Raw genomic sequence first — 13,262 nt, forward strand, 5'->3', positions numbered from 1 at the left:
CCCAAAGAAAATGCTTGTTTTTCATTGCTGCAAAAGCATCTGGTGAATTTCAGATTAATGTATTGCCTTACTGCTCCAAGTCAGACGTCTCAGTATGAGTCTGCTTCACTCAGGTCCATGAGCGCTTGACTTTTGGCCAGAACCTCAAAGCAACAGTTCGACTTCCTCTCTTGGCTTTTGTCTGCTGCTATAAGAGAAAATTGAAAGTAAAATACTTCGACTAGCTGCTGTTTCATATTTCAGTTTGAGTCAAACATGAACTGAAGGCTCCGCAGATAACTAAGCTTTAGAAAAACTGACCATCGTTGCAAATCAGGATGACAAAATAGAAGTCCTCTATGTTTTGATGTACTGATCTAAAGGCATGTATGCAGGGACCCAAGGGAGCCATGTTAACTGGAATGCCAATTAGCAGCATTGGTCATGTTAAGCAGAGCTCTGACAGTCAGCTCTTTGGTTTATATAATCAGGTGGTGTCCCACCGGAATCCTTAAGGATTAAAAAAAAAGGTCAAAGATCTGATAACAGGGGAAAAGAGTCCAGGATGTTTGTGCTGTTTCTCAAAAGTCAAAATCTCTGCTTTAAATAGAAAGTTTATATTCAAAGGTACCTGAGCTGGGCAATATTATTTAATGACATCTTCTATACCATTCTGTCCAAAATAAAAATATGGTTAATTGTACTTTAGAAGACAGGAAAAGAAGAAAGTGAAAGTTCAGAAATATAATGCTGTCGGCTGACATTTGGAGAAAACTTTAAACCTTTGTAGAAAATCTATTTCTTCCTTTATAAACAGCACCAGACAAACAATGTTTTCTCACAACTGATAATGAAGACGCCAAGTCTGTATAATTCATCACAGGGATTAATTATTAACGTGTTTACTTCACACATCAGCCTCTGTGGACCAAACCAAACCAAAGTCATCAGCAAAGAATGACAAGACAATAAACAGAACTGTTCCCTTCCCCGGAACAGGAAAGGAAATTGCTGCAAAGCGAAACACAAGATGGTGTGGGAGCATCTTGTTTGCATCAAAGACAAAATGTCAGGAAAGCAAGAAAAAGTATCAAAATAATTACAATTCAGAGAAAACACGATGGTAGGGTTTGCAAGATCCTTAAGACTAAAAGAGAAACATGAAGGGAAAGTGAAACAGGAGAATGTGGGTAACATTCACTTTGTAGTCTTTCTGTTGTGCCCTTTACGTGATTGTGCAAAATGTAAGTCAGCTACTGACACTCAGATAAGGTAAATTGGTGTTTTAGTTAGTACTGAAATACTTGATTAAAAAAGGAAAGTGTAGTCCCAGCTTTTTACTCACTTAGTTCTTTCAGCAGCTCAAGTTGCAACAAAAGCTAAAAGGTGACTTCAAGAGTATGAATCAAAATGAGCCAACTGACTAAAAAAAAAAAAAAAAGAACAAGTAGAGGAAAATATGAATTCAACAAATCAAGATTTTATGGTCTCTCTCTCTCTCTCTCTCTCTCTCTCTCCCCCTCTCTCTCTCTGTCCCTCTCTCTCTCTCTCTGTCTATATATATATATATATATATATAATATATATATATATATTATATATATATAAGATGTGGTTGGAGGCAGGTGCTGGTGTGTACTGGGGAGGCAACAAGTTCCTGGGTTTAAATCCCAGACACTGCCACTCTGGGTCCATGAGCAAGACACTTAGACTTGCTCCTCTTGCACCACACAGTGGGAAAACATTTCAGTGGAATGTGTGTTTCACATACGATGAACAAGATGATTTTTTTTTTTTACAATAATAAGTAAGATCCCCTTAGTATTATTATTATTATTATATTATTATTATTATTCGTAGTAGTCGTAGTAGTAGTAGTAGGTAGTAGTAGCAGTAGTTACTAATAGCAGTAGTAGTTGGTACGTAGTAGTGGGTTACTACTACTACTAGTAGTAGTAACAATGAAAAATAGATAAAGATATACATGTTCATAGAAATCATGCATGAGATACTTTGCATGGTGAATTAAATGTATCTATTTGGCATGTCAATTTACCATGTAAATATGTCTTTCTGTGAAGATTGATCTTTTAGTATTTTCATAAATGTTTTTTACTGTTTTGCACTTTTTTGTTTTCCATTTTACCCTCACCCTTCTTATGTGTTACAAAACACACTATTGGTTATTTCTTTTCATTTTATTTATACAGCTCTGCAACTACACTTATTCCACAGTATTGTCTGCTATCTGAGTCCTCGACTTGAAATGAATCCATTAGCTGCTGAGGACTATATGGCAAGGCAGCTTTATTTGTTTAGCACATTTTCATCCAAAGACAACTCAAAGTGCTTGTGCATACAATTTATTAAAAACAAACTTTAAAACAAAAAACAAGACACTTAAAAAATGTAAAAAATAATAAATAAAGAAATTCACTAAAATAAGCAGTGGCAAATAGAAAGGTGTTCAACCTTGTTTAAAGGAGCTCAGGGTGGGAGCAGTCAGGAAGCTTATTCCAGATTTTTGGGGCATAAATACTCTAGGCTGCCTCTGCATGTCATGTTCTACACATGGGAATGTTGTTGTTGGCCAGCACAATAAACTGTTTATAAAATGGAAAGATCATGTCTTGTTGTGTCTGCTTGTTAAGTGTAACTATGTGCATTCTGAGCCCGTGTCTGCCTCACCAAAAATGTCATTATGACACATATTGACAATACGGGTCCTTTGAGTTTGTACTGGTTAGGATGAGGACGAGATTTGTTAAGGCTATCAAAATATGCGCTGTATAAATTGGAAATATCACATGACAGGGAGACAAAGGCAGCGGTTTCTTTTTTATTCACTTATGGATAAAAGTTCCTCCTTATGTTAGCATTTTTCTTTGCAAACTCTCACAAATACGTTGACTCACAGCCAGGCCTAGACATATTCCACGTAATTAGCTTAATGTGAGAGATATAACTGCAGAAGAGCAGCCTAGAAACATTCGTACTGTGTTCTCCAATGTTTCATACAACAGGGTCAGGGCCAACACACACAGTAAAGCAAATACAAACACTCTGAGCTGATCTGAGAGGGTGGGTGATTTATTTTTACCTACTGAAGTGGAATAAAAGCTAGGCAAAGGCAAGCCGTGGTGGCTTCATCTCCCTTTTAAACTTGAGCGGCAGCCACAGAGTGAAGCGGATCTGCTCTCAGCAGAAAACAAACCTGGAACCGAAAAGGCTCCAATCTCATGAAACTGTGGGATTTCATTTGCTGGCTTCTTTTCATGTCTGGAGAGCTCCTGAGAGTTTTAGAACGGCATGAGGTGCGCTGTGACATAATGACAATAAATGCAGAAAATTCATGCAAAAAGAGAGGTGTGGTAACGTTTCAAATTTATGTAAAGCCTTCGGAAGAAATTACAGCAGGGGTGGGCAGTTAATTTTTCCAAGGGGGTCACATGAGAAAATTGTTACAGATAGATAGATAGATAGATAGATAGATAGATAGATAGATAGATAGATAGAGACATCCAACTGCTAAACAGCACAAACTTACTGCCCTGTTTAACAATTGTAAAACCTATTAGGAAAATTTGCATTTTTAAGCATTTATGAGCTTTATAACTAGTCAAGCACCGACATCGCTTTACCTTTATGCAAAAAAACTTTTTTGTTTATTTATTTGTTTATTGGTTTTACATTATTTCTCTAAATGTACAGAGAGAGAAATCTGGCCTGGTTTGTCCAAGTGCACTGATGTCAGGTTGAATGTCTGAGGTGGATATGTGAAGCACAGCACAGATGTGGTCATCCATGGTAAGGGATCGGAATTGACTGAGAGCACATGATCACGGACGTAGGTGGATCCCAAAGAGCAGCGACATACTATGAGCATACCTCCTCAAGCGTGCAAATAAATGAGTTCAAGCCGGTCATCCCTGGGTCCATTATCCACACTGTAAGCAAAAAGAGAGAAAAAACATGGATTTTACCCCCCCAACTGTTTGAAATCTTCAGATCTTTTGGAAAACTCGCCTTGCAGTGCCCCTGACATGGGTGAATACTTGTAGAGGTGATTAGCTGATAGTGTGACTTCCTGCAGTGTTGGTATGGGAGGGAGAATGTTGCTTTCCATCTCATGAAACTTTCTCATGAAAGCTGCCACCAAGAAGTTTTGAGGAATGTTTGAATAGAAAAAAATGAAGCTTTGCCTTTTTAGTGTTGAAGCTCATTCCAGTGAAACATAATAAATTACTTTATTTGTTGCTTTGGAAAGGTTGGACAAATTACTTTAGATCTGAAATCCCCAAGAATGTACTTAGCCTATTTCTTATTATTAATAGAAACAATTAAGTCTTTCTGAAACTTTGTTAATGTATGAAAGAATTCTGGTCAAGGATTTACTTAGCTCGTTCCTTTGTTTTTCCTGTGTATGTCTGTAATGTTTTTTCTGTTCATTTACAGTCCCTTTGAATCGTCTTGTTACTGAAAAGTGCCGTAATAAATAAACTTGCCTTACCATACCAAGCTTTTAGTGTGCAAAAAAAAAAAAAAAACTTGGCTCGCAGCTTAGTATGTTCATTCATCAGCAGCACATCAGCAGCAGAGGCCAACTCTGCTATCCAGTGAGCATCTGAGAGCTCTGGGATGTCAGTGGCACTATTTTCACAAAATTCTTGAATCTCTGCTCTCACGTCCCGTACGGTTTTAGGCTCCTTGTCCAGGCTGAGCGATGTCCCAGCAGTCTGGTGGCCTTTGTCCTTGTTCACAGTCATGCTCATCCAACAGCGAAACACACTGCTGTGATAAAAAGCACTGAATCAGTGTCCTTGCCCTGATGAAATTAACCGTTTTAGTCCCACCAACAGCATGGCTCATTTTTAGTACTGAATGATACAAAGATATCAGTTTCTGTTCTGGGCTGATTTATCACTTTCCCTGTCAGGTTTGGACAGCTACTGGTTATAACACACTACCAGTTTGTCCCATTTCAGAACCAACGTGTCCATGAATGCATTTAGCTCTTTCAATAACTGACTCCCCGTTGTAGTGCCTTTTATTGACTGCATGGCTGCCAGCTCCTCCTTCATCTCAAAGTATTTTGTTTATCCATGTACAAAGATGGGAAACTGGGCTGTGTATGACGATGATCACACTTTTTGTCAAGAAGAAAAGAAAACAAGTCAAAATTGTCAGCACAACTTTCTGCAATGTTCTCGATCCGCCACGTAACGGTGCACCTTGAGAAAGACACATTTACAAATGAGTCTTTTTTTCTCAGGGTGAATCAGTGCTGGAGACTCTGTAACTATAATGAATATAAATTATTTCTGATAGCAGTTTATTACCAACCAGTTTATTAAAGGTTACTGGACTGAAAAACATCAAGCATCATCATAGCTTTAGCACAAATTTATCTGGTAAAAAAAAAAAAACACTCTTAAACTTGAATGGAATACAATGAGCTTGTTTCACTTGAACATGCCATGTGGGACAAATAATTCTCTCCTAATTTCCTTAAATAAAAACTTAATATTACTAATTAGTCCCTTTGTTGTCCTTAGTAAAGAAATTAAATAAATGCTGGCCACCAAAAAAAAAAAAAAAGGTTAAAGAGAGCTCCATGCTTTTGTGTGGGTCTGGTGCATATGGAAAAAAATTTAACAGAGTTGTCTTGACTGGGAACGAAATCCAGGAATCACAAACTACGATTACATGGACAAAGTTAATTTAGGGCCAATCGGAATAAAAATGCGTCATATAAAGAAGCCAATCAGAATATTGTGATTTGATGAAGCTCAATCTGAATGAAATTGTGATCCGAATGAGAGGGACGGTTTATGCCGATTGATAATCCGTTCGATAAGCATAGACGCTTGTCAGGATCAAGTTTTCCCGAATGTGACAAACGTAACGTAAATGTTAAATGGTGGTGGAAATACGTCGGGAAGCAAAAGTGTTCAACCTTTCTATTTGAAACATTAAAAGAGCTCAAAACTGTTATTTATTCAGTAACTTTTGGACCGTAATTAGAAAGCCTGGCCGCTCAGAAGACAGACAAACTCGTACACTACTGCTTTGTTTACAATTTTTTGTTGTTCATCAAAGACGGAAATACTTCCTCTTTTGTGTTCTTCTTTTAGGGAAATTTGATAACTGCGCTTGTCAGAGTGGTTCTATTCTGAATAAAGCAAAGTGTATATAGAAGCATATTAGGATTAATTAATTAATTAATTAATTGTGTGCCCATGTATACATTTCAATCCAATCTTGAAATTTTATGCATTTAAATATAGCTTTAGTGGCGTCAGTCCTCTTCCACAACCTCAGCAGTTTCAGGAACACCTCAGCAGGTTTCTCTCTCTCTCCGATATTTGTCTTATAGCAGGGAAACATCATATTAGCAGGTATAAAGAAGTCAGGCGATGTGCAGAATGTGATCAAAGATGCACGTCTCTGCTCTGTTGGCAGCTCTGACCGTGGAAAACCTGCAAATCCCTCCAGCAATTATAAACTCAGTTTAAATACAATGTTCAGTATCATCCAACAAAAAATATATTCACATAAATTGATGAGCAATGTTACATCAGCATGAAATGTATCTTTTTTTTAAATACAAAATAGCACCGCTTGGATACTGAAAAAAATTTTAAAACTTGTGAAACCACGGGAATACATTTCCATTTATTTAAGTTTCAAGGAGGTCATCACGAGCAGCAGCGGGGGAACAGCGATGTAGGAGCCGCACTGTGGAAACTGTGTCTTACGTCAGACAACAAGTTGAGACATTATTTTACATTTTTATTCTGCCTGATTCGCCGGATTATTATTAATGCAACATTTAACAATTTATATCTTGGTCCTGTTGATTTTGGCAGCATAAATATACAGCTGATGAAAACAAGCACTCCGGTTGTCTGAATAATAAAAAAAAAAGAAGCTTGCGTGCACCCACAAAGCTGGGTACCATTAGTGTGTCGTCTACTCACGTCCTGCTGTTTGTTCGCCTCTCTGGCTGAGTGCTCAGATGCTGAACAGCTCCACAGTCAATAGCAGACATTTTCAATGCCACATGTATTACTGACATTTGCGGTCAAGATATGTTTCTGACGGTGGCTCCATAATTACACCTTCAAATGCATTATGCTTCAGTAAACTATTTACCAGTTATGCATTTGGATAATTGGTTATGGCATAACTGGTAATGGCTACTCCGTGTCTGCACAGCTATACTTTGATTGATTCGCAATGGAAGAAAATTATCTGCCTATTGTCAAAATTCAAAAGGATTTAATCATTTTGTGAACGAACCCGGAGCCTGAAAAATAGATATAAGGACTGTAATTACAGCAGCTAGGAACTCTATTGCTTACATTCAGCCTACGTTCCAGTGCTGATGATCAGTAATCTGCAGCCAACAAGTGTCTATAATCAATAATCTACAAGAATGCTGCTGTGTCCGTCATCAATACTGTAAGCAACTCCAGTGTCTGGATTCAGCTTAAAGGAATCCGGGGCTTCTAATCAGTTGTATAAAAGCATTTCAGCTCTTTAATCAATACTGTAACAGAGCTGTCACACAGAAATTTCAAACCTCCTAAATCTGTTTAGGCAAAAGAGAAAGTGTTCTTCTTTTGCTCCTGCTGAAATCGTTGCACTGTGGTTTTAAAACCCATTCATGAAGTTTCCCTCTGGTCCACTTTATGAAGCGAAAGTAAAACATGGTCCATCATATTTGTCAAAAACCTTTCCAAGACAGAATGACAAAAGTTTTCACGAATGAGAAAGCCATTTGGTATTTCAAAATGTAGCTTATACTGTGGTTGCCACAGTTAGTCATGTGAAATGGAGAGCAGCGTAGTGTGATATTTAGAATCAAACCAACAACATTAGCTGGATTTTTAGGTGATGGAGATTTAGATAAAAGATAATTATAGTAGTATGAGGCATTATTTTGAGGCTCAAATAGGGCTGGACGATAGGGAAAAAAAAAACATATCAATAAAATAGAAATCATATTGATCGATATTGCTAATTATCAACAAATTCAAAACATATATTTTAATTGCAGGCCTGGCCATTTTATGCTGTTGCTTAGTGATTTATTTTTAGATACAGAACATACAAACACTGAATTCAAACTCAACCCTTTATTCAACCAACTTTTTTACCAAAACTTCAAGTATTTAAAAATGAAAAAGAACGTGTGCTCTCTGAGCTCTTTGAAGGGGCGGAGCTTAGTTCCTGGTTCTGCGTTGTGATCGGTTAGGACAATGTAATGACTGTAAAATTAACCTACATGGCTAGAAAAAAGAATGATGGAAAACTGCTAATCTATTGAACCTTTTATTGACCCTTTTATTTCTATCATCGATATAGAGCGATAGATCATTGTTTATCATTCAATATATATTTTTATTGAATTATCGTCCAGCCCTAGGCTCAAACATCAAATATATATCTATGTTCTGAATAAAAACTGGGATTTGCATGATTGGTATTATGTATTTGTACATACAATCCTACATTAGCGTTAATAAATTGAATGCCGTGCCCACTCACCAGCTACTTTAGGAGGTACTACTTGCTACTACCAGGTGGGATTCTTTTTTGCCTTCAGTTTTGCTCTAATTTCTTTGCAGCTTAGATTCAACAAGGTGTTGGAGACATTCCCCAGGAGTTTTAGTCCTTGTTGACATGATGGCACCATAAAGCTGCTGCAGATTTGTCAACAGCACATCCATGAAACGTTTTCCTTTTCAACGCAACAGCTGGATCAAGATCTCAATGTCACAGCTGAAATGGTTTTCCAATCTGTTATTATCCATTTTGTTGAGCCTATAAAAGTAACATTACAGGCCAAACATTAGAATGTTGTAAAAAAAAATGTAATATGTTTTGTTGCTAATTACAGAACTCATATATCATACAGATACATTACACACTGGGTGAAATATTACCAACTTATGTTTCTTATAAATTTGATGATCATTGCTTACAGATAATGAAATCCCAAAAGTAAGCATCTCAGAAAAACACAATATTGTAAAAAATATATAGCATATTCATAGAAAGGTACATAGGTACAACAGTAATAACCACAGCCTTGAAAGGCTTGTCAAGCAAAATTCATTCAAGAATTTGTGGTAGACTCATAAGAAGTGGGCAGAGGCTGGAGTCAGAGCATCAAGAGCCAATATGCACATTACTACTGCACATGGGCTACAAATATCGCATTCATTGTGTCAAGTTGCTCCTGACCCATAGTCAACACCAGAAGCGTCTTACCGGGGCTGGAAGAAAAAGAGCTGGACTTTTCTCAAAGTCCTCTTTTCAGATGAAAGTAAAAGTTTGCGTTTCATTTGAAGACCAACATCCCAGCGTCTGGAGAGTCACTTGCACATATTTCACACAGCTTGATTTTGGGTGGGAGGTTTCCACAGTAAGTGATAATTTGGGGTGTCATCTGATAGTATTTGGTCCACTGGGTTTCCTGAAGTCCAGTCAATGCAGCTATATACCAGAAAATGTCAAGCATCCTTCTGCTGATGGAGAGGCTGATTTCGTTAGCACAACTTTGTACCTGCTCAGACTGCCAAAGGTACAGAAAGCTAGTTCAGTGAGCACAATTTTAACAGTAAATGTCACTGTAAAGAGTGAAAAAGCCTCAAAGTTATTATCCCAATGGTCTGCAGTGATACAAAAGATGCATTCTCATCAGTAAGTGTGATGATTCTTACCTACAAAACATGGCTGTGTGAACAATAACTGTCTAAGATTATTTACCACAGAAAAGCACCGGGTGCATACGCTAAATTATTTCTGCGCTCTTTTTTTTGCTGTAATCCACCAACAGCAGAATGAAATTTGTAAAATTTTCTCTTTGTTTCTGTTTTTCTTCTTAAGTAAACCATATGTGTTGTGATCCATGGGTGTTATGTCTTGGTTTTCTCTTGTGTTTGGAATTCCATCATTTCCCTTTTTTGTCATATTTACACTTTCTATGACTGACCCAGAAGAAACAAACACGGAGACAGCAGTACGATGTAAATTATTTATTGGAGTTTGAGCTGATGGGGAAAAGTGGAAGTTGATCAGGGGTTTGGCCGACTGGGAAGCCCAAGGTCACGCATTGTGATGAAGTGAAAGGAGTAGTGACCACCAATAACAAGCAGGTTGGCAAGATTGTGCAGCAGAGGCTGATTTAAGGGAGGGGAAATGGATGATGTGCCAGAGGGAATGAGGCAAGTAGCGGTTGCTGCTAGAGGTGGGCGGATCGATCCTAGTATTGATAATATCAATACCAACGCTGGGATTGATATTGAACAATACTTGATTAAAAAGATTGATACTTTTTATTCTCTACCGCGCGCACTGACTGCAGCAGATTCACCAAAGTCTCCCCGTCTGTGTCACAGCACTTTGCTGCTGCCTTCCCCTCTCGTCACCATCTTGCACCGTCCTTAAAACCGCCTGCTCGGAGCAGCTCACTATTTCAAGCTCGGTGTCACATGTAAAGCAGTTCAATGTAAAGACTTCTTGCACCCGAGAAGTTTATAGTGCGACACAGCGTAAATATTTGAGCTCTGTGGGTATCTGTATGTGCGGAGTCTGCCTTGAGTACCCGCGTACCTCCGCAGAGGGAAGTACGCCCAAGTATGTTGGGGCCTTTACATGAATACACTTACAGTCAGGCAGTGTTGTAGACAGCTCAGGGGTCCGATCAGGTAGTGACACAGTGTGCCGTAATGCTCTAAATATCCATTGAGTGGAGGGGTTTCATTGCTTACCAAAGTCGTACTTACACATTTTAAAATTTAACATTTTTGAGCAAATTGTATTACATAAAATCAGTCAGTAATCATATGTAAGGCGCACCGGATTATAAGTGCACCATCAATTTTTGAGGAAAAATTAAGGATATTAAGTGCGCCTTATAGTTTGAAAAATACAGTAGGCTGCATATTTATAATATTCTATCAGGGCACCCTGCACATCACATAATGACGGGAATGGGGTACCCCGTGCGTCAACGTGTGACTCTGAGGGAACCTGATCAAGTGTCAATATATGACGAGTAGAGAGGGAGAATGTGTTGAATTCACACTTTGCTGCGGGCCCAGTCTGCCGACCTGAAAGAGATTCAAGAGTCACAGCATGTCATTTCTCAGGATTCCTTTTGACCAGGGGTGTAATATAGGAAATATTCAAAATCAATAAATAAAACAACTGAAAAACAAACATTGTTATGATACAATGAGCAAAGGGGAGCGGGGGTGGTTGTCTGGATCACATTCATCTGTAATGATAAACTATTTGTTTTCTGACCCGAAGCATCTTCAGGGGGAAGATGCTTGAGATTTACTCGTTCTCTCTCTCTCAGATATTGATCAGTCAAAATGGCCAACGGCATACGAACCGTAAGTTTCACTTTGTTTGTTTTTCATGCAATGCCTGAATTTCATAGGAGGCTGAGGAAAGCCCTGAGTTATCGATTGGACACCTGATGATCCCAGCGGGGTGGATGAGATAGTCCACTGATTGTTGTCATCATGTAATTGAACCCAGCAGTCAAGCTCAACCTCATAGCAGGACGAAGAACACTTTCTGTTCTCTTTGTATTCTTCCTGTAGATTTCTCCACATTAGTTTTGTTCAGGATCTTTAAGGAAAGAAAGTGACCGTGTTCCCATATTATAAATGAAGACCCAGGAGAATTCTATCAAAGTCTATACTAACAAAATATATTAACCACTCAACCTAATATGCTGTGTAGGAAATATTTTAAATGCTTTGCACTAGAAGTCTATATTCTTGAGATTTGTCTGCCACTTGTTGTACCTGGTTATCCGAGGGTTTCCAAAAAATGCATACTCATGCTTTATAAGGCATTTCTTAGCTTGCACAATGCCTAAACTGCTAATCTTCTTATCAACTAACATAAAGGTCCTGGAGGATGATGTGGATGTGAGAATTTGAGAGTAAATTATTCTGGGCATGAGTAAATTAAATTAAATGCCCACAAAATACAATTTTGGCTAAAAAAAATAAGGTGTTTACATAAAAAAACTTCTTACTGTTACGTAAAGAAGGAAATAAAAACAATAAATAAAGTATTATCTCTCTCTCTCTCTCTCTCTCTCTCTCTCTCTCTCCATATATATATATATATATATATATATATATATATATATATATATATATATATATATAATGTTAAATACATAACAAAAGCTTTTTCTTGCAGGCAAGAATTTTTTGTTTCCATTCGAAGTAAATTTTTTTTCTGTCTTTATATCTTCTCATATCTGATTTGAAGTGCCCAAGTCCTTTGGCTCTCGAAGCTGAAAACCTTTGGAATTGTGTCCCTTTTGTATTTGGGATTATCATAAGAAAGTGGAAATGACAAATGAACCCTGAAAAGAGATAGCTTCATGATGGTCCGAGCCTAAGAAGGCTGATGAAGGGATCTGAGATAAAATGGTGCGAAAAAAGAAGGGAGGAAGCGATGTACTGGTTTTACAGCTTGCTGTAAATCTCTCCATCACTTTACCCTTTAGCGGCTGTTAAAATTTACAGGAGACAAGTGAGGGAGAAGAGAAGTGACAAAAAAAGGAGCAGGGGCTGAGTGATGCATTTCAGTATGTCATTTTAATTATCTTTGTTCCAGGATGATGTAAAGAATTAGGTTCTTTAAGATTTCTTTTTAAAGCAGAAATCAAGTTGCTATAGGGCAAGATTAAGAAAACTATTTCTCACAAAAAAATTCTTCAGTTTTTTTCTCATCTGAATGTACAAATTTGTACCACTCTGAACAAAAGTCAGACTTAAACGTTCCAGATAAGGTTCAAATTAGAAAATTCTTTGAAAATATTTGGAAAATACTGCTATTTTGAGAGGCAAGACTAAAGCAGAAGTACACAAGCAACACAACAAAGTGCCTGTTGAATCAATACTTCAACGTTGCCACAACCACGGAAGCTTATCATCCTCTTCGTCTTTCGTCTTCCTATCTTCGTTGTTTTCTTCACCTCCCCTCCTCTGTCTCAAAGTGTCCTGCAGTTAATTGGCATTCAGCTTGTGTTTCACGTAAATTGAATGTCTCTGTCCATTACACAGAGTGTCAACCAGCGACTTGACGAGGCGACAATCCAATTACAGCTCACAGATGAGCCATGACAGGTCCGTCTGTCCATCCTTCTGTTTGTCTGTTCTTTCGTTCTAAGTGTAACATTTCTACACGATCATAGGAATTCTCTTTTATTTGCAAGTTTATAGACAATAGCGAAAATC

The sequence above is a fragment of the Fundulus heteroclitus genome, chromosome 13, assembly GCF_011125445.2.
Source record: "Fundulus heteroclitus isolate FHET01 chromosome 13, MU-UCD_Fhet_4.1, whole genome shotgun sequence".
Lineage (NCBI taxonomy): Eukaryota > Metazoa > Chordata > Actinopteri > Cyprinodontiformes > Fundulidae > Fundulus > Fundulus heteroclitus.